The sequence below is a fragment of the Malus sylvestris genome, chromosome 1 (genome assembly GCF_916048215.2).
Source record: "Malus sylvestris chromosome 1, drMalSylv7.2, whole genome shotgun sequence".
Taxonomy (NCBI): Eukaryota; Viridiplantae; Streptophyta; class Magnoliopsida; order Rosales; family Rosaceae; genus Malus; species Malus sylvestris.
This window is the reverse complement of record NC_062260.1, coordinates 16,516,499-16,534,438: the sequence shown is the minus strand read 5'-3', so window position 1 is coordinate 16,534,438 and position 17,940 is coordinate 16,516,499. Positions and strand designations below refer to the sequence as shown.

Sequence of the window (17,940 nt, the reverse complement as noted above, 5' to 3'; positions counted from 1 at the left end):
AGCTCTGTCACCGTAGAGTCAGTCGGTCTCGCAGTACCTTCCGTTGGCATCAACAGCATTGCGGCGAGAACGATTGATTACCTATCCAAGTCTCGGTCGAGGAGGATTTCTAAATCCTTATTGGTCGAGGTCATCTCATCAGCCTTCTCGGCGAAGTGAGGTGTTACAGTTATTACATTCGGCACATTGAAAGCCGAATTTGATATTGAACTTCGTAAGAATAGTAACCTTGTCTTCAGGTTCGAGAGCCCAAGAGGCCGAGACGTGTTCCTTTCTCGGCCGCAATCGCAAGACGCAGAAGTCAGTAGCGCGACCCAACGCAACATCAACAAATTTACTCCTCGGCCGAGCTCGGCCGACGAGTTGGCACGCCCCGCATTCACCGAAGGACGTAGTTAGTTCATTAATTACTCGGCCTGCGCGCCACGTAGGCTTTGTAGTTTCTAGGGTCAACAATAATATATATATATATATAAATTAATTAATCTATATGTCATTTTATTTTGTAATTTATGTATCTCAGATTCTTAATACAATTATGTACTATTTAAGTATAAATAGGCACTTATTTATATGATTTTACTTAAATCCGCATAGGCGTCCACCTAGGCCTCACTTAGCGTTTTTTAGAACCTTGGTATTTCTATGTAAGTTACTATATTTTTTTTTGAATTAAAAATTAAAATATGTAGTTGCTTATATTAAAGAGATTTAAATAAAACCCATAATTTGTGAGATTAAAAATATTAAAATTTAAATTATTACTCTCCAATATATTTTTTGTGTGTGTCTATATATATATATATATATATATATATATATATATATATATATATATATATATAAACATGGGTACATTTATCAAAATTAACAAAAAATTATTGTCCAAAACATTCTTCAAAGCCACAAAAAAAAGAAGATATTAGACTTAATAACATTAATAAATTTATTCGATTAAACTTGACATAAATACATTCTCAAATCAACGAAAAAGAATGTGCCTATATTTAGCCCTTTCAATTGAAGATTGCCTAATTATCTTCATTGTTTGCATGGTTCATGATTTTCCAGCATTATTTTTTGTTACCAAAAAATTTGTAAACGAACCACCTGGTGTACTTTCGTTATACCTACTAATCATTTTCCACAAGATTTGGACCTCTTTTTCTTAACAATGTTTAACAAAGATTAGTATAGTATTTCTTTCTTGACAAGCTAATTTGTTCAGTCTATATATACTTATAATTGATTTTAGAGAACCTCCACGGCACGAGGGAAAAAACTTTATTAATAATCATCAAGCAAGATACAATAAAAAGACGTATAGTCAAATCCGTTTAATTAACAAAAATTCTCAACAAGCTAGGGTGCTTGAATAAATTCGTGTTTACCCTTAGATTGCTCAAAACAATCCGAAGTAGACAGAGTGAAATATGCAATCCATACTATAATTATTCAAGAGAAATAGTTATAGTGATTTTTGCATGCTTCTTTTTCTCTTTTGTAAACTTTTTATTTTTTATTTTTTTTATTTTTGTTCTCTTTTGATTTATTTAATCGAATGAACATAAATTAAAAATCACTTACTCATACGGTTGTCGACGATGACGTAGCTATTGTACCATAAATGGCATAAGCCTAACATTTTTCAGTACCACTTACGTCTTAAGATATTATTTTTCAAATGATAATTTAATAACAAATTAATATAATGAAGAGTATAAAACTATTTTCATCTCAAACTTTTTTAGTTGCTTGCTCTTCTCCCACGACATTGATCCCTTTTATTTTTAACAAACGATATTATATATACTAAATGTGAGGAAGTAGGTTTAGTCTCACAATGAGTTAGCAGTAATTTTGTTCAAATTCGCATTTAACGAGAATTAAACCTAAAATATCTCACTTACAAGTGAAGAAGAATTCTCTCTATTATATTATACAAACAGAACATAAAATGCGAAATATATATTTATATATATATATATATATAATCTTTAAGGAAATGAATTTTCATTTAAAAAAAATTAGGGATTGGTGCTGCAACGCACACCACATCGAACTTCAACGATTCAAACTGTCTATTTTTCCAAGTTGCACCTCACATATCATCCTTGCAAAATATTAGCCAAATCGGAAATATTTGAGACATCTACTTGAGTTAAATGAAATTGACGAACACTTTTTTCTAAGAAACGTTAAATCATCATAACAATTAAATAGACAAATAGTTTCGGATTGAATCAAATTTTTGTAAGAACGATCTATGAATCGAGACTTATAAAATAGACGATTCAGATCATTGAAGTTCAATATGGTGTGGACCACACAACTAATTTCCATTCCCTTTTGTTAAGGGGCTGATATATATATATATATATATGTATATATATATATATATGTATATATATATATATGTATGTATATATGATATGGAATTTCCTTGTACGTTATTTATTTATTTAATTTGAAAATTATTGAAACCCAGTGGAAAAGATGATGCAGTTTGCAACACTAAAACCCAAATTATATGGTTAGGTCAACTAGTGGCCACCTAAACAATTTGAGTGGGGCGGTCATTTGATTTGTTTTCTGTACTTTTTTGAAAAATTAGAAAAATAGAACACGTCTTAAGTTAAATTATAACTTCTTTATGAGAAGATTTTGTCAACCATTTCTTTATTACTTAGTGTTTCACACACCAAAATACGCACATCATTGGACGATAGTATCCGAAAACGAGATTGATAAAAAATGTGTTGTCACGGATTCACCTATATGTAATATTTTGATTTTTCGAATGCCAAACAAATGAAAATTTTTCAATATTAACTCGATCTTGAAACCTATTCATATTATAACATGTGCTTTATTTAAATTGTCACGATAGGAATTGTTTGAGATTACTGTTGGAAGGTCTAAAAATGTTTTTTGTCTGCGTTCGGTATAAAAACTTAGAATTTAGAAATTCAAGTGCTTCCTGAAAAAAAATGGTTATGAAGGTAAGTGTTTTTATAGAAGCAACCAAACATGCCATTACTCGTAACATTAATTTAACTTGGCATACAAGTTTTGCCCATGTATAATCATTTTGTTGTGTACAATCTCACTTGACCAATTGGAGTGAACGCGAATTTCACTCCAAACAAACTCGAAAAAAACTTGGTTGCAAGTGCCTAATCTTACCCAAAAGATCGTGTTCTAAAACTTGAGCTTGCATCTTCCAACTATTAAGTGAAATTGAATACGATAAGATTATAATACCCCTAAACGTGAAGCGGGGATCAAGTTAGACAAGTTGAAGAAAATTGAACAATCGATAGACCGAATTGGTATAAGAAGTAAATCACAATGATAAATGTGACGAAATGGAAGCCTTTATAAGCAACCATTTATGACTTTTGGTCTTAAATTATACTCTCTATTTATCGTTCATTTATATTATAACACGTGAGTTATTTCCAAGCAAACTAGAAAGTCATGAAAGCAAAAGAGGTGGGAGTGATGATTCATGATCCTGATTGGAACTATATACTCATATTCTTTGGTGAACTTTTTGTGAGTGTGTATCCCTCGTCTATGGTCGGCGTCACTTTTCCATTTTAGAAGCTCTATTAATTCAACACTCATTTTTATTTAAGGTGGAAAAGTTTCTTCTTTTTTTTTCTGAATTTTTTAATATTTTTTAATTATTAAAAATATATACTTGAAATAAACAATCAACTAATTAAATTAATTTAATCAATTTCATTCAAATGAATGCATAGGTTAAAATTGGCATGATAAACACGGCCCAAATAAGAACAGTAACTGTTTTTTTAATACATCGATATATTTTTACACAAAGAGAAGAGAAAGTTCGGTTAAACTACACAATAAGCAACCTAATTTAGTATTGAATTCGCCATCCACTAGATTTGAACCTAAGACCTCTCACTTCTAGATGAAGAGAAATACTCCTAGACCAAGAACGATAACTGTTATTGACACTCTAAAAGTATAATTGTGCATTTTAAACTTACCACATGTAAAAGAAGAAATAAAATACACTTACCAGAAGTGTCCAATAAAATTTTGTACCGATAATAATTCTCATAGGAAACCCTTTCTTTTTTCAAATCACTTGCTCGAAACCTACGCAATTGAAACTCATAAATGATAGATATACTACATTTGGAGTCCAACTTCAATGCAATGTAGCACTCAGTGACTCGTGTTTTAACCATTAGATTTAATTTCTAGAAATGTTAGATCTTATATTTTCAATCTCATCCGTTTATTTTTTGTATGAGAGATAGTGTGGGTGGGTCGCACCCGCTGATACATTGTCATCTTCAGAAACGAATAAGCAAATGCAGTGTCATTATCTTGAATATTTCAGATATCAAAAACAACAGTGGCCTCTTTTTTTCTTAAATAAGCACTACATATCACTCTAGGTACAAACGTCTGCAGCCCAGGAAAACTGACATTTCTCTACTATTTTACACAATTCAGAGCATGTCGAAGGATGCTGCCAGGGCTGACATTGCTCAAATTTCATTTCACACTATTGTGTTCTCTTCTTGTCCAGAACTTGAATACCTGAGTCATAAACTGATTCAGAAGATGTACGGGTTGATCCCAGCTAGACCGCCTCCTAAACAAGGCACAACACACAATACTTTTCACAGAGTTAACTCGAAATATATGGTCAAACACTCAAATGAACAAGTAATCACATCAACCTTTAGAACACGATGTAAAGGCCATGTTGAACCAAACAATAATGCCTATACTTTCATGTGACGTGTTTGCGCACAATTGATACGGGAATCAAATCTGAATGTCGCCAATGGCTTCAAGGTGAAAAAAGAGGCGATTAACTGTGGGGGAGGAGACAAATAGAATCTTGGTAGCTCTAGAAACAGACACTCCAGCAGAGAGACTCTTCAACAATCAAAATGGAAGACAAGGAAATTAACGTGATTAAATGGACTCTTGCTACCAGTAGAGAACGCGCAGCTACGCATATGAAAAATAAATAGCTAAACACATCAACAAGGGGATACCCTAATTGACCAAGATGAAAACAAGATAATCATCAACTCGAGGCAAAATTTAATGCCAAACATCATTAAACCTCTCATAGAAAGGAAATGCGGGCATCCAGACAACCAAAACCGCACAAACTTGGCAACCCATCACATAAAAACCATGCACCATTCACTTACAATAAGATTATACACACAAAGGATTTGTTTTAAATACACAATATCAACACTGCCATCGGAAACACTAGAGTTACCTGCAATCTGAAAACAAGAAAACACAACCTACAGATTCAATCATACAACCAACAAGTTAAAGCTCATACAATCAAATCAAACATACACTGGCTTGACCCCATACCATCAAATTTCAAAGAAAAAAATTGGGTTCTAAAGCATTTTCTCATAAATCCCAAACCTTTTTCCCAATTTTTCAACCACAACAAAAAATCCAAACTTCAAATCTAGACCGAAACAAATAACGGCAATCCGCCACAATCATATCACATTCACATAGATGGATCAGCAGAAAGATCTTTGATCAATGCAGGAACTTCGTGACGGCAGATAGCAACTAGCGTACTAGCAACTATTAAAATGTTGGGAGCAGTCTAGGCTGGCATTCAATATTAGAATGTAACCCCACGCCTTTTCATACGACCCATCCACTGAGGCTGATACCAGATCAAACCCCAGTTTTCAATTTCAATTTCGAAGAGGTTGCGAAAGTCACAGTGCAAAATCTTTAGCAAGGACTTGGGGCCCTCTTCGGATTTTTTTTCGCAGCGTTTTCTGCCGTCACAAAATTCGTGCTCAAACCTTTTACTATTTCACCATCATATCCATCTCAATTTTGACAATTTTGCATCTTTTCCGTGATTTTCTCGGCATCCAAACAGAAAGTTAAGGGGGTAAACTGAATACCTGTGTAATGTCGAAGAGCTTGAGAGGGAAACTGAATTTTTGCTTCTGAGAATCGTAGAGAGCCAATGGAAACTGGTAGAAGCCTTCTGACAGAGAGATATATACAGATAGTGTGTTGTGGGTGGGAGAAAACTGCAGAGGGCGGCGGAGGAGCAGAGCAAAGGGCGAAGAAGAAGTACGGAGAAGACAGCGACGAATCGAGCGAAGGCGGACTGAAATCCGAAAACTGCGAGCGGCAAGCGGTTTCTGAACTCTAGTTGGAGGAATTCGCGAATAAGAAAGGGTTTAGGGCGAAGGCCGCGACGGCGAGTGGCACTGTGGCAGGCTGCAGCAGTGAAGGCTGAAGAGAGAGAGAGAGAGAGAGTGGTTTGCACTCTGGAGTTCTGGATGCGAAGGAGGCGAGTGGATTGGAGTTCTGAAGGAACTCACAAATTAGGGAGGGTTACATTAGGGTTACCATACGACGTCGTACTCGAACATGCTGTATATTGCACAACGGTTGTTTTCAATAATTCGGTTTGGGCTTTTTTTTTTTTTTTTTTTTTTTTTTTTTTTGTTTTGTTTTTTTGGAGCATTGATTCGGTTCGGTTCAACATTTTTCTTTTGTTTTTTTCAATTTGGTTTTTTTGGTTTCGCTTTTTCATTTGGTTTTCGAACGTGACGTGCCCCGAATGCTTGCCCCTCATTGATTGCCCTCACCTTAGAGGTGAGCAAAGTTCCTCTAAGCTAGTAGCCAGAGAGAGAGAGGCAAGGCTGGCCATGAGACTTTGGGGGCCCTAGGTGAGTTTTCGAAGTGGGGCCGTAGAGTTTTCTGACTCTTGACCCTTTGTACATTGACATGTGTAAAAAAATTCACTAAACACATGAAAAATCTATTCCTACATCAAATATCATTAATAATTAATATATATATATATAAAATAAAGATATACAAACATTACTCAAATACTACCCGTCTCGCGTATTTAGATGCAAATGTACTTATTAAGTTTACATAATCTAATTTTTCAACCAATTCAAACCGAAAGAAAAGTCTGTCACATCCCAGCCTAGGCCCCCACCACATTCCAGACTCGACTCCGCTGTAGCACGATATTGTCCACTTTGAGCCTCGACCACGCCCTCAAGGTTTTGTTTCTGGGAACTCACACGAGAACTTCCCAGTGAGTCACCCATCATGAGATTGCTCTCGGGCGAACTCGCTTAACTTCAGAGTTCCGATAGAACCCGAAGCCATTGAGCTCCCAAAAAGCCTCGTGCTAGGTAGGGGTGGGTTCGGTTCAAATCGGTTCGGTTTTTTGCCAAAACTGAAACCGAACCGAAATTTCAGTTCGATTCGGTTCGGTTCAATTTTTTTTCGGTTCGGTTTCGATTTTTTTTCAAAAAATGAAAATTTTTGAAATCTAAATTTTAACATATCCAACACAATCATAACATAAATATTCCGACTAGACTTAAAGATAATGAAAATAAACATTTAAAGTTCAACTAGAATTATAACATAAAGGTTTTTTTAAATATTTTGGGTTTAAAGTTTAACTGTAAATAGATTTCTTTTTAGACGATGATGATGGAGTACGACCTTATTCATTCCTCTCTCTCTCTCAATCTCTCTCTCTCTCTCTCTCTCTCTCTCTCTCTCTCTCTCTCTCTCTCTCTCTCTCTCTCTCTCTCTCTCTCTCTCTATACATGTATTCTTCACTAGCAATAAGATAAACATTCTATAATATACTATTTATTTTGGTTATTGTCTAGGTAACAATTTTTGATATTTTCTTTATCTTTATGGTTCGATTTTTTTTATCCATATATGTGGTTACATAATATAATTTCTACATTTTGTGTTCAACTTCTACCACCAGCAAATTTTGAAGAGGTGTTCATCAATATTTTTTAATATATTGATATACTTTTCAAAATTGTTAGGCCAAGGAAGCTACTATACTTGGCCATAGGTGATAAAGTTTGAATTTTGTTTTTGATCTTGTAGTGTTTAATAAACTCATGAGACTTTTATACACTGTTTTCCCTAATCAACTACAGTGCAGTTGAGATATGTGTTCTTATATATGTGTTGCACTTAATGATATAAACTAGAAATATTGCATGTAATGGTATAAGTTCTAATTTTTGTTGTAGATGGAGAAGATGAGAAGACAATTTGAATTGGAAAGCAAACAAGTCCTACCAAAGCAGCAGTCCGAAGTATCATATTCTAGTATAATAAAATCAAATAATTAAATAAATCAAATAATTAAATAAATAAAATTAAAAAAATATTAATTTAATTATTTCGGTTCGGTTCGGTTCCTAGACCACCAAAACCGAACCGAACCAAAAGAGTTCGGTTCGGTTCGGTTTTTTGGTTCGGTTCGGTTTTTTCGGTTTTGGTTCGGTTCGGTTTTCGGTTTTTTTCGGTTTTTAGTTTTTTGAACCCACCCCTAGTGCTATAGGTAGAGATGAGAATATATATATAAGGCTTACATAATCCACTCCCCTAGACGATGTGAGATGTTACAAGTCCATACCCAATACGCCAAATTCCAATCATTTTTCTATTGTTACAATGTTACTTATTACATTCAATAAATGAATGAATGGTTGGATTACAGAGACAACATCTTACAACTAGGGAAAATACTAGAGTGAAGATGATAGTAATTTCCGTATACGCGCCTAGGCGGACAAGGTAGATTTGAATAATTTATTATATATTATATAAACTAATTAATTTGAACATTAAATAATGTCATTTTTCAAAAATGTGAGAGTTTTAGCCTTTTAGGTACATAATAAAGATATATGTGGTGTGATCTTAAAATAGGGTAATAAAACCCCATAAAAATAAACATAAATGTGATATTTAAGAGAGAAGCAAAAAAAAAAAAAAAAAGATGGTGGAGACTATTTAAAAGGGAGAAGACGTGCAACTATAAAAAAAAGATGGTAGGACCATCTTAAGCAAAATTGTGCAATTAAAATGATGTTGGGAATAAAGTTGTCTTCTTCCATGCGCGAGGCCAACCCTGCAACAAAAGATTTTCAGATTCCGGCGTTTACATATAAGCCCGCATAGCGCTCGCCCATCCCCGTCCAGACCTGCCTAGCTCCGCCTAAAAGTTGGGGGCCTTTCCGAAGTGGGGCACCTAGGCGGGCGCCTACTCCGACTACCCTCAAGGTCGGCTTTAGAGAGAGACAGAGATTTTCTGAAAAGTTTTGGGAGGAATATATTGTTATAGGTATATAGGGTGGCAGCGTTTTTGAAACATGTCATTTGGTCTATTATTTTACATAGGTCTGACCTTGAAGCCCAACCTAATAATGTGAAGAATAAGCCCATCAAGTCTTGTGAACCTTGGTTTTCAAAGGCATGTTACCAAATCTACTATATTTTCAAGGTTCCTAGAGATAGAAGAGTAACGACTGTTTCTGAAATTTATATACAATGATATATACCAACACTAAGGAGGTTAAGATAAATTGGTTACGAAATTTGATCTCTTACTTACAAGTGAAGATAAATATCAGTTGGGCTATCCAGTGGGCTTTACACTCACAAATCGAGCACTCGAGCCATTCATGCCCGCCTTAGCACCTTGATGAATTTGACGTCAGGCTAACGTCAACCTCGTCAAATACTTTTTCGACACTGGATTTCTCCCCCTCGTCGACCTTCCTTCCAACTAAAGACGACCTAAGCTTTGGAAACTCAGATACGACGTCGGATTCCTCCCCTCCGATGACCCATCAGACAAGTCACCATTCTTTCCAACTGAAGATGACGAGCTGTTGCAAGATTCCTCTCGTTGAAGACGACGATCTTGACCAAACCCTTTATTCTCCTACGAGTAATAAATGAGGATGCAAGGCATCCCGTGTATAAACTAGGTGATTAAATGTTCTATGGGATGAGAAATAGAGGTGAGGGAGAAAATGATGGGAGGAGAAGATGAGGAGATATAAATGGAGAGAGAGTGGGACACATGAGTTTTCTAGAGAGATGATCACTTTTAAGAAAATAAGATAGTTATAATAATAAAAAAGTATTTTTTATTAATTTTTTGTTAAAACAATTTTCAATACTAATTGCCCTGATGATTTATTTTTAGGGTTAGAGATGTCCTCAGGCGATTACTGTTCACTAAGGCAATAATTGCAAATTGCCCAAAAGCCCATGCAATTATCGTCCAAAGGGGTGGAGTTGCTCTTAGTGTGGGCCTTAAAATAATTTCATATTTTAGGCACATTGGGCTTGAACCCATTAAGTTGTGACTTAAGTTGTATGACAACTTCAATCTAAAAAAGGCCTAGTAGGCCCACTAATACTAAATGATCATATATGGGAAGGATTTTGTGGAAATTTCACACATGTGACTATAAAAGCAACTTTATCTCTCTATCTCTCATTAGGGTTTCTAATGAGCGAACGAACAAAGAGATAGACAATTGAGGTTGGTCGGCTAAAGGAGATTTTGGTGGTACTAAATCCTCTGCTAAATCCTCTATTAGATTTTCTCATCTTCATTCCATTATAAACGAGGAGTTTGCAAGTGAAGGCCTTTTCATCAAAGGTAACACTCTGATTATTGAATGAAAAATAGTCATCGAGGGTAATCTCTATCTCAATTCCTCTTAATCTAAAGTTGATTTTTTTTATATATGCACATCAATTTTTTTTTTTTTTTACAAACGATAGCGTTAGTCGGTGAAATTTAAATGTTTTGGGTGGGGAAAGGAGGAGGGGGGATCAGTGAGGGCACGAAGTCATACTAAGGTACATAGGCATTATTGCTTTCCAATACTATGTTAAAGCGTCATAGCATGTTGTTGTCTAAAATAAATCAAGACAAGATTTTTATACTTAATTTCCTTCACTTTGTAAGTGTTGGTGTGTCTTTTTGTTCGCATTAATTTTGTGTATTGGGCTCGTAAATTTGCTTCCTTTTGACTTGATATTTTGGTATTTTAGTTGTTTGTTGAACTATTTTCTTATAAACATTGTCTTTTAAGTGAAAAAAAAATACCATTGTATATGTTATTTTGTTTGATTTTGAAACGCATCATATGTGTATTAATGTTTTTATGTGCATTGCTTTTATTTGGCCTAGATTCATTTTTCTTTAATCTTTTGTATACCATTTTATGGAAAGTTTTTCCCATTGGATTTTATTCATTCAATATAACTTAGCTTGGAGAATTTAATTGGTATCACAACTTATCACATTTGTGATTTTGTTGTACATTATAAAATTTTAAATGCCAACTAGTATTATGGTCTAGTGGTATTATCCTTTACTTCTACATCAGTGGTATCAGGTTCGACTCACATAAAGGGCGATAACATATTATATTTGTATTGAGTTTGATACCTAGTCAGTGGCTGGCCCCTTTGGAGCTAGCCTAATCTCCTCCTCGTAGGGTATAATACCATTTATCCCATTAAAGTAGAATATCGTTGAGTAAAAGAAAAATAATAATAAACTTGGTGGGAAATGAAAAACTATCAAGACGAAGCCATGATTTGAAATTCGTCTACGCTAAACATACCAAACTTATAGTAAAAAAAATATTTGAAATCCATTGCCTAGTCGCCAAAACACCTAAGGAGGTGAATATGTGTGATTATATCTAGAAGCCGAAAGATCTAGCAACAACTAAGTGCCTCAGCAGGACCGTTTCTGAAATTTCGGAGGTCCGGTGCGAAATTCATAAAAAAGCCCCTTCTTAAGATATTTTCAAAAATGTAGGACAATGTATTGATGTTAGAAAACAATCGCTTAAATCAAAACAAACTTTAACACTCACTGATTGCAAGTTTACAAATGTTAGTATTTATTAGTAAAAAGATTTACAAACATAACCTTCACTAAATAATAAAAAACAGTTCAATCTTAACAACCAAACGTGAAAAATAAACTTTAAGACTCTTACTTTAAAGTTTCACTTGAATATAACACATTATTATATAATAAAATCAAAAAAATATTGTTTTTTAGGGTGTTATTATTGACACTCAAAATATCTCATTGTACTCCAAATTTTTTTATTTAGAAATGAAAAAAGTACACTTATAAAGAGTGCACAATGAGAATTTAAAGTGCTAACAAAAACAATTTTTTTAAACATAGAACATTATTACATAATATTAGATAACAAAAATTTTGAAGGCCCCATAAAATTTAGGGCCATGCGCGACTGCTCATTTCGCTCCCCCTCCCCCCTCCCTCAACACCCCATCTGTACCTCAGCATCATATGAAACCATGTTTCATTGTGGCATTTCATCAAACAATTGGTACGCACACAAGTGTGGTGACAAAACATGAATAAATGATTAAGTTTGTCAACCAATACGGACTAACAAAAGATGACACATGTGTATCATATGTGAATATCACATACACAATGAACAACCTAGGAATCCAAACGGATGCGTCAATGTATGACTCGGTGGTTTTAGCAACAACTATGTGTCAAGCAATGCAACATGTCAACAAAGATTCATAATAGTTTTAAGAAGTAATTCACGTGTCAACAAGTGAGAAACAACAAACAAGCGCAATGTTTGTGCTGTAATCATCTTGAACAAAGACTGACTTGAGTATCAGAGTGTTTTCTTGTAGATACCGCCTCCTCCCTCATAAGTGACAAGAGGAGACAATGTTTGGCTTCTCGATACTATTACAAGATTTACTTGTTTGAGGATTGAAGGACTCAAAATTTTCCACTCCACTCTACTTTGGCTCCAACAAAACTGTAGATAAAGTTATCATATGAGTGAGCTAGAACTTAATGCTTACCATATAGATGAACACAACAAAATAGAGATAAAGCAATCTCTTGGTGGCTGTTCTAAAGCTCCAGATTTTTTCAATGGCTTCCAAGCCATCAACTCTAAAAAATATCTAAAATATGTGTTTGTCGGTGTAGAGATCTTAGGAGGAAAGAGAATTATGTTAAGGGAGAGTGGGAGGTGAAACAAGTGGTAAATGGAGATGTTTTGAAGACCCAAGTCGTGATTCCAAGTGATGGAACACAAAAGGAACCAAAAGTGGGTGAAAAGTAAGTGAGAGAAATGATCAAAACAAGTGGCATAACAGAGGCGATCAGTGACACGCCCCGATCCTGATATTCGAAGGACAACGGGATGGCCACATGCTGGCTGACACCCGAGAGTGACGTAAGTCATTTTATGAATGCATATGCCGAGAACATGTCAAACATGCATATAAATTTCGCGCATAACTACACAATGTAATATTCAAATACAACCTTAACAAAATAATATAATAAGTTTAACTGCCAACAAAATAATAGTGATAATGCATGACATGTTCAAAGCATACTACTAATTCAGAATACAAGCAGAAGGTGTAATAGAAAGTACCATTACAAGAATGTCCAAGCGGAGAGAATGACACAAAGTGACTGATATGGGAATGCCTCGTGACTCGGATCGTATGCCTCATTCCTAGGTCCTGAGGGGGCGTAAAACAAAACATGAGTAGACCAAGTTGATATATATAAGTAATACTAAAACAATTATTCATCAACGTACTAACCCTCAAAGTTTATGAAAACTCAATAGTATAATATGTAATAGGTTTTTCGAAAATCCTAGCATGCCATAAAACTTCATAAAACATATATGATATATAGTGTGCTTAATAGTGGTATCAAAATCGCCCGAATGTCCTACATCACCTAACCGAAGCCATATATAAATATCTTTCGGCTGAAGCCATCTACCAATGCCCGGCCGAAGCCATATATAAGTATCTTACGACTGAAACTATCTACAAACACCCAGCCGAAGCCATATCTAAGTATCTTCCGCTTATAGGCACATAGTATGAGTAACCACTGAATAAGCACATAAAAATTATTGAACATAATCTTTCCAAAATATATCTCATCAGAGCTCAGTAGCTCAAACATCATATCATATATATCTCAGTAAACATAAATCCAGTAAAGCATGATATTTCATAAAGCGTAATTCCAATTTACTCATAAACGTTTCATAAAACGTAGCCATTAAATCATGCTTTCATGTATGCATTTCTAATAGTAAAATCATGCATTTTAGAAGGGGTCCACTCACATATATTCCGTCGTCGAAGATCCGTGCGAAATAGGGAGTACGGAAATGCCATTAACAAACGCACTTAAGCACTTTAAGGGACCAATTAATAAAACTCTACTGAAACGGTTGAATTTCAAAAAACGAACGTCATAAACAAATTCAGGACGTTAAAAAACCTAACAGGGAACCTCGGGTACCCCCACGCGTCGCCACGGGAAGGCCACGCACCGAGTTGGGTCTCTAGAAAAGTCACCAGCACCTCCGTGGACAGTGGCGGAACACAGTACTTCTGGTGGAGGCACGTGTGCTCCACGCGCCGGCCAAAACAAGCACCCAAGCGCATTCACTTGCAGGCCCACGTGTGCACCCACGTGCTGACTAGGATCTAGGATCCGACTAGGTTGGGTTGAATTTGAGTCGGGTTAGATCCGAGTTGGATCTGGGTTATGGGTTGGGCTTGGTTCTATGTTTGGTTTAGTGGGCCGAAGGCTTGGGTTAGGTTTGTTTCTGAGCTGGGTTTAGTGGATCACAAATATGGGTTTGGGTTGGACAGTTAGGCTGGGTAGCAACTTGGGTTTGGATTTGGGTTTAAGGTTATCGGGTCGGGTCGACCCAGTTTTAGGTTGTTGATCAGCCAGTTTATGAGCAAAATTTCAAATGCTCATAACTTCCACAATACTCAACCAAACGGAGTGATTCAAAAATGAAAATCATAGCTCTCAACGAGATGACGAGAATGGTACCTTGCACGAAACTCATAGTTCTCACCGTGGTTTGACCGGAAAACACCTCGAAAGTGGTGGTGTTCGCCGAAAAACTCGGAAAACCTATCTCTGAGATATTTTTGTGTTTAACAAGTGTGTACAACTTAAGACAAGCTTCGGTCTAACCTTAAAGCACACCCCAACATGTTTCTAGAAACTTACCCACTTCGAAAAAGTCACAAAAGTCGTCGGAGCTGGTCGTCGGAAGTGTGCACTATGACTGTCACGGTTGAGATTGGGGTTCAAGATCTATACCTTCATATGATGACTTTTGGGGTTGTTATTGTTATGTAAGTGAAGCTCAGAGGGGAGAGAGATAGTTTGTAGATGATAGAGAGCTCGGGAGAGCTTTAAGAGAGAAAGAGAGAAAGTGAGGGGGAAAGAGAAAGATAAGGAAAATCTAAAAAGGGAAATAGAAAGTGAGGGGTTTCCTCCGCTGCTCGTGAGGGTCCACCTGCTGCAGAGAAGCTTGTGATTGACTTGACTTCTTCCAAGGGGAAAAAAAGATGAGGCTGCTAGATTTGAGCATGTGACGCCTTTTATGCCGAAGATAGCTAGTACAATTGTTGATAGGATTGCTCAGCGTAGAGGTTTCGTTGTGCCCCCAGTGCCGAAGTCTATACCGAGACATCCTTTTGGAGCTAAGTTCGATTCGCCTTTGAAGATGCTTGCTACTATAAAGAGCTATAAGGTGGACTCTGTTGCTAAAGTGACGCCAAGGCCTACTTCTCTTGCTACTAGGACTGATTTGCTTGCTGAGAAAGATGAGACTGCTCGCATGGGTAGTTATGAGAAATCCACTAAGCCTGTTTCTAGAGAGTCTGCTGAGATCTGTGCGATTTTAAAGCCCGATCTGCTTGAAAACATGGACGTGTGTGCCAAACTTGTTGATGGCGTCATATAGGTTGTTTGCCCAAGTTCATTTGCAAAAGAACTGTTCTGCTTACCATAATGCAGAAAATGGTGATTTTGGCAGCTGAGTCTATGCTCATTGACCAAAATGATACCAAAGCTACCAAGGAGATGACAATGACTATGGCAACTGAGGCTTACTCTTATGCTAAGAAGATTAAGAGGTTGGAGTATAAGCTCGACTGCTTCTATCCGTCCGTCGTGCTGCTTACTCCAATATGAGGTGAATGATGCTTTTTGCAAGCTTAGCTGTGAATGAACACTTCGTCTAGAAGGTTACTCATGTCGATTATTGGAGTGTGGCCCTAACCTTGAGTGTATGCTCATCTTGGGGCCTAACCGAGAGTGCACGCTTCTCCGCGTGCTAAGACGAAAATATATGTTATCTTGGGGGCCCAATCGGGAGTGTACACTGCTTAAACGCTTGGTTCGTGACTGGTCGATAGACTGTTTTTTGGAACGCTGCTGGAGAGGTTTATCATCTGCTCTTGTCCTACTTCGAGACACCTCGTCTGGGGCATGCTGCATCTCGGTATGTTGCAAAAGCTGATTCAACAAGGTCGTCTGCTGCGTGAGGGCGCTTGTTAACTCTATAACTTGTCAAGACAAATGTTGTTCACCATTTAGGTTGGAAAAGCTTGGACGGTATACGTCTCCTTAAGTAGTGGAAGTGTAATGAACTCTAAGCATGAGATTTGAGTTGGGATATGTCAAACCTGTGGAGAAATTGGGTGAAAATACCTCTGGTTCAATTGTTGGTCTAGAAATATGAAGTTGGGATGGTTGAACCGGTATTATACCAGTTTGGGTAGCTAGGTGGGCCATAGAAGTGGGCTGGAAGACGGGTTGGACCGCGAGAGTAGATCAGGTCGAGGGAGCGAGTTGGGCTACCGTTGTGGGCTGGGCTGCTGGAACATGCGTGCGTTGGGCTTGCTCTTTCTTTGTCTAGGCTTAGGTCGGCTATTGTGCGGCTCATGCCTTGGCTTGGCGCTGCAAAATGGCATAGGCCTAGGCTTGGTGCTGCTCTGTGGCGTGGGCCTGAGCGTGCCAGGCTGCTGCTATTGACGTGTGGGCTTGGGTTGTTACGGTGTTAGCAAGCTGGGCTACCTCTAGGGCTCGCGCTTCTTAGGCTATGGCCTGATGGTCCCGCTGCTATAGAGCTGACCCACTCCCTACTGCCACAGGGTGCTCCGTGGTGGCAAAGTTGCTCATCTTGCCATCGCATTGAGCTTCGTGGATCGTCATGGTGGGGCTTCGTCTCGTCCTCCATCATTCGATCAAGATCTTTGAATGTAGGAAGTTCCGTTCGTAGTGGTTTCTGAATTTCTTGCCATTGTATTTTTCTCTTACCTTTATTTAAAGAATTAAAAAAATTTCTAGGAATAAGATAGTATGAAAAATTTACGAACAAACGATAAATGAGAAACTTTGAATGCGAGAGTTTTCTTTGAGCGTGATAATCAAACTCTCAATGAAAGCACGAATTTGTGGATGCAAATTTCCGCATCTTCTCCTTTGACGAAAATGCACTTGCAAAATAATAACACCTAAGATTAAGACAAAAGTTTCACGCGCCCACAAGGAATGAGGGGCTTTGGCCGAAGAATCTCCGATGCTAAAGTTGGAATTCTGAAAAGAATGTGTTTAGGAGTTTGTGCGTAGCAAATATCTTAGCTTTTTAGTGGGATAATATGGTTATTTATAGGGGAGTGGCGGACCCTATTTGGAGAATAGTGGCCAGCCATATGTGGTGAAATTGTGTGAGTAATTACAAGATATTATGTGAAATAATATTTTTGGCTCCACAACCTTCTAATCCTAAGAATAATAAACAAACAACTTAGGAGCTGGGAGGACAAAAATGTCCTTCAAGTGTTATAGGGGTGGCCTTGATGGTTGCTCGGCAAATGAGGCACCTTTGTCGAGTTCGCGTGTTAGGACATGCATGATCCAACTAACGAGCCATTTATCTTATCAAAGTTACTGAGCCGATGTGGCTTAGCAAAGCCCAAACCCCTCCTTAAACCTAACAAGGCATGATGGAAAAATTAGATCAACATGACCGGATAAGGACTGATCTTGCAAAAGATCAACAAGGGGATAATAATCCCTACAATCGTGGTCCATTTGCTAACAACAAAATTCAATGTGGTTAAGAGATCTATTTAAATGAGATTCTTAATTCAGGCTGTTTGTCACATCTCTTAAAATCAAACAGCTAATGT

The 17,940-nt window shown here is 36.9% G+C and overlaps 1 long non-coding RNA gene across 2 annotated transcripts; it reads right to left on the bottom strand.

The window, feature by feature from the left end:
* Nucleotides 1–4,333: 4,333 nt before the first annotated feature.
* LOC126632721 (uncharacterized) lies at nt 4,334–7,285 on the bottom strand. 2 transcript variants are annotated; one of them, XR_007626798.1, is made up of 2 exons: nt 5,955–7,285; nt 4,334–5,294 (listed from the first exon to the last, which is right to left on the bottom strand). It is a non-coding gene; the product is annotated as an uncharacterized LOC126632721 (long non-coding RNA). The 2 variants fall into 2 exon arrangements; XR_007626801.1 differs by having other exon boundaries at nt 4,334–4,929.
* Between the last annotated feature and the right edge of the window lie 10,655 nt (nt 7,286–17,940).